Source organism: Clupea harengus, chromosome 16, assembly GCF_900700415.2.
Source record: "Clupea harengus chromosome 16, Ch_v2.0.2, whole genome shotgun sequence".
NCBI classification, from domain to species: domain Eukaryota; kingdom Metazoa; phylum Chordata; class Actinopteri; order Clupeiformes; family Clupeidae; genus Clupea; species Clupea harengus.
The window spans coordinates 9,051,872-9,056,871 of record NC_045167.1 but is presented as its reverse complement, the minus strand read 5'-3'; the positions used below and the strand labels follow the sequence as shown (position 1 = coordinate 9,056,871).

The following is a 5,000-nucleotide window of genomic DNA, read 5'->3' as shown; positions in this document are numbered from 1 at the left end:
AGCAGGACATGTTCGAGAGTCCAGAAAGGCAGACGTCAAACCTGCAGCTTTGCTCCAGAAGCTTCAGATCCACAACCGCTCCACATGGTTGGAACTCACTGACGTAAGAGAGAGACAAGATGTTGAGTTCTATCATTTACACACACACACACACACACACACACACACACACACACACACACACACACACACACACACACACTCTCACACACACACACACACACACACACACACACACACACACACACACACACACACACACACACACAAACACACACACACACTCACAGACGCATGCATGCATGCACACACACGCAAACACAATGTGAGGCAGCATTGACACATGATCAGTGGTTAATATAACAGCTACCGTGTTAAGTGTACGTGCATGCATATAAAGTGCATGGTGGTTAATGTAACATGTTGCTATATGTTAAGTGTTCAGTGGCCTGGGTAGTGGGTCTTACGGGTGTCTGAGGATCTCGCAGATATCAGGGAGGGGAGGTGGGCAGGGGGGCGGTGGTGGAGGGGGAGTGTGGCAGGACACGTTTCGGTGTGCAGAGGCACAGTAGGGCTTGTGGGGGTCGGGGTAGATCCAGTCACTTGCTGTCTTTGCACAGCAGGTGTCATTCTCTCTCTTACCACCAGGGCGCACACAAGCGCTGCCTCCACACTCACCTGCATTGCGTGCACACAGGCACACAAACAAACAAAAACACACACACACAGATACACAAATACACACGAAATCTTGTAAACACACACACACACACACACATACACAAATTATGTTAAAAACTAATTTTCCCCTTTCTAAAGGCTTTTCAGTGTCTCCAGACCCCAGATTATTGCCCAAAAGTTAAGTGTGTGCCGTGTGTCTGACGCTGCTGGAGCCTCCCTTGGATACCCACCACACTGCCCCTCCGTGTTATTCTGGAAGTGCTCCATCGCCAGGGAGATGGTCACTGTGTTTGAGAGCGTCAATGAAACATAGGAACGGATCTCTTCGATGTAGACGGACACCTTGAATCCGGTGGTCTCAAAGCGGATCCCCTGCTGCTCGTATGGGGGCCGCACCGGCACCTGGTTCAGGGTGGCCTGGGATGGGACAGTGTTTGCGTCACATCGTGTGTAGGCTTCTATGTAAAATGACATATACTCAGACACATGCTATGGAAAGTATGATATTAGCACCAGGGTTGCTTTACAGCAGACCTGCACGACTTGTAGTGTGCATATACACTAAAGGAGCGTGAGTTTGCCGTTCTTATACTTCCCATTTTTGGCAAATGATTTTGTAACAGTGTGTTGTTGTCAACAGTGGTAACATTGTTTGTGACAAGTTTGTGCTGAACACATGTAAATGCTTAATATACAGTATCACTTTGTTTGATCAGTTAACATCCTTCACTTACAGTAAAATGGTAATGCACATATCAGGAATCTTAAAGAAGGGATATTGCATGATGGTTTATGCTGTGGTTAATGTGTTCTCAAAGTGGTTAACATGTTGCTACCGTGGTACGTACGTATATGTTCACGTATTTTTAGTGCGTGATGGTTTATGCTGTTGTTAATGTAACATGTTGCTACCGTGGTAAGTATACGTGCATGTATTTTAAGTGCATGATGGTTGATTTTGTGTTGAGTACATACTTCCACTCTGCTCTCAGACGACAGGATGCTGAGGGAGACGGTGTGGTGGCGGAACTTCATCATGATACCCTTAGTGCAGGAGCCAGCCAGCCATGGGATGCAAAAATAGTTGTCCACCACAATGCTGAAGTCGTACTCTGGCAACCGCTCCTGGACCAGCGTGTAGGTGCAGTTCTCCAGGAAGTCGTAGGCCGTGCCCTGGAAGGTGATGTAGTGGGGGTCACCATACACATCGCAGCGACCTGTGGAAAGATGGAGGTTATTTACCGATGGTGCACTGGATGTCCAGAGCCTAGTCCAGCCCAGGAGCTTAGCGACTGAAGTCAGGAAAGCAGTAGATCTTACTATTTATTGTCACCACTTCTAAAGTAATACCTCTGTTAGCAAACTCAGGACACAGAGAAGGAATAAAAGACAGATGAAACTTTCACACAGAAAAAGGTGGGACTTCACCAGAAACCAGTCAAGACAGGGCTGAGAGGAGTAACTCAATAAATAATTTTAAAATAAAATGACACATAGACCGGATTCTTTTTTTAAATAGATAGACAGTCAGATGAATCTGACTGATACAGTTACACTTGTAATATAGGGTACACAAAAAGAATAGTTAATAGAATAGATATCAAGATATGAAAATAATGCAGAGCTGTTAGCCTAGATATAGTGTGATGAAGCTGGTTAGTAGTACTCACAGTTACACCTGTCAGTTTGACAGCATCCCTCCCGAACCCTGGTCACCTGACCTCGAGGGCAGACTGGCTCTGGTCTCTCTGGACATGTGACCTGTGTCATGGTGATTTGTCCATCACGACACTCTTTGTTGAAACAGTCCTCTGTCCACCTCTCTCCACACATCCAGCTCTCGTTTCTCAACACGTCCCTGCACTGACATAGAGCTGGTGAGAGAAACACAAAAGAAATTTGTCAAATGTATGTATGATTTGATTAAAACATTTGTAGCTGTTGTGGGTTCTGTGGAAATTGTTAGTTCCACTGTACTTGTGGTTGACACAGCTACAGAAGTTGGTGCTGTGGTTGTTGTGCTTGAAGGCCCCGTGGTTTTAGTTGTAGATAGAGATGTTGGTTCCAGTGTAGTAGCAGTAGTTGTTGTTGCAGTTGTTGGCAGTATGATTGTGGTTGTTGGTGATGCTGAACTTGTTGCCTCTGAGAGTGTAGTAAACTTAACCTGTGGAGATGTGGATGATTTTGTTTTGGGGGGTCCGGTTTTAACTGTGAATGTTGTTGAGGTTGGTGCTGTGGTAGTTGTGGGTTCGGTGGGAGGCCTTGTAGTTGTAGGTTTAAATGTGGTTGTAAATGGGGTTGCTGTAGTCGTTGGTTCAGTTGTAGGTGTTGTAGACGTAGTCGCGTGTTCTGTTGTAGGTTCTACCGTGCTTGATATTGTAGACGTTGATGGTTCCACAGTCATAGTAGTAGGTGCCATCATTGTTGTTGCCACAGTGGTTGTTGAGGGTACTGTTGTAGTAAGTCTATTTGTGGTTGTTGCTTCTGAGGTTGTAGTTGGAGGATTTCTGGTTGTTGGTACACATTTCCCTGAAATTAAGTGTTAAAGATAGAGCTAAGATTAGCAATGCTGTCATAGGGTGCACATGATGCATAAACTTTCATTAAACTCATTTTAGAAGCAGTGTAGTCTTTGGTATATACAAAACAAAGTACTTATGTAGATTAAAACCAAGCAACCAAACACAAAAACATGACCAAATAAACAATTATTATATGTCACTGTTGAATTTCATGCATCCCCTCAAGAAGATAAAACTTACCACAGACCATGGTTCCATTTGTGCAAGTGCTAAAAAACATACAAATAAATAGAAATACATTAGTACATTAATAATATTCTATGATTTACCCTCCCCCTGATAGACATGGTACAGTCCAAAAACTGCTGACTCACCAGTCTCCACTGGACGTGTTCACTTCAGTGCCATGTCTAAGGACTGTGCCATTGAAGAGACAGGTACAGTTCTGCAGTGTGGTGCAGTTATCTGTGTTCTCATCATAGTATGGAGCCTCTGCCGGACACCTGGGATAGCAGCCTGCATTGGATTAGATACGAGCACTGGTAGTACAACAGCAACATGATAACCCAGGGGAAGAACTGGCACTGAAGCCCAGGAACTTCCCCTCAAACTCACAGGAGCACGCCTCCAGCACACATGCCTGGTAGTATGGATCAGGGTCCACCTGTGTGTCCGCACACAATACACAGAGAGAGAGAGAAAGAGAGAGAGCAGTGGAGACATTATACAGATTTTTCTTGCACCCCCCCACCACTATCCAAAAAAGAGACAGAGCAAATCAGGAGAGGCATAGTAGACTGCAGAGAGCTTATACTGTAGCTCAATACAAAAACACATCCACTGTTTTATAGATCAGCTACTGTTGGCCTTCTGTTTTAGACAAACTAGTTTAGCTATAATACCTGAATATCAGATGCTTATTCATCGTAATTGCTCTTTCACACGAGGCTTTGCTGGTGTTTGATCCTTGCATTCTCATGCATTGTCTTTTCAAATAAAATGAATTAATCAACTGTAACTACAAGACTGTAATTATCCTGAGGGTGTTTGACATGTTAGAGCAGATTTCTTAATCAGCAGAGAGACTTAAAGGTACAGTGTATAGTTTTTAGTGGCATCTAGTGGTGAGGTTGCTGAATTGCAACCAACTGAATACCCTTAATTTTACAAGTACCTACATGTACCTACAGTGGCATCAAATACCATAAAAATGTGAAAAGCCCTATCTTGAGCCAGTGTTTTGGTTTGTCCGTTCTGGGATACTGTAGAAACATGGCGGTGCAACATGGCAGCAGTGCTCATTCTAAGCTGGCAAAAACACAACTATTTGTAGTTACAGGTATTTATACACTTATGAAAACATAACTATGAATACTATGTTCCATGTCTGCTAATAGATAACCCATAATACTCCACACTGCACCTTAAATGTTAGCTGATCTATCACCTCTCTATGCAGCAGCTGTTAAGCTAGGGTGATGATGTAGCTCATTATACACCCTTCTGCTACGCTAGGCTATGTTATGCTATGCATTTATGCTATGGCATTTATTCAGTGGAGACTTTGAGGTGGCTCATGTAAAGCCAGAACTAACATGCTATGCTACGCTATGCTACTACGCATTCAGTCTGTGTTTACCTTGAGGTGGCACCCTCTGAAGGTGTCTCCCTTAATGATCATGCAGCGTCTCTCTGCCCAGTTGGCGCAGTAGGAGTGGCGCTGCCAGGGGAAGGTCTCGCTCGTCACGTCGGAACAGGGTGGCGTGCCCGTTTTCCAGCTGTTGCCAAACTCCAGCC

The 5,000-nt window shown here is 44.4% G+C and overlaps 1 long non-coding RNA gene across 1 annotated transcript in view; it reads right to left on the bottom strand.

Moving 5' to 3' along the window:
- Positions 1–2,385: 2,385 nt before the first annotated feature.
- LOC116224063 overlaps positions 2,386–5,000 on the bottom strand; it is a 2,679-nt gene continuing 64 nt past the window's right edge. Inside the window, exons 1-5 of the long non-coding RNA XR_004165401.2 lie at positions 4,843–5,000; positions 3,578–3,719; positions 3,444–3,472; positions 2,659–3,210; positions 2,386–2,555 (exon numbers count right to left, since the gene is read on the bottom strand). The exon at positions 4,843–5,000 is cut by the window's right edge and continues 64 nt beyond it. This is a non-coding gene — a long non-coding RNA (uncharacterized LOC116224063). The remainder of the gene's footprint in view (positions 2,556–2,658; positions 3,211–3,443; positions 3,473–3,577; positions 3,720–4,842) is intronic.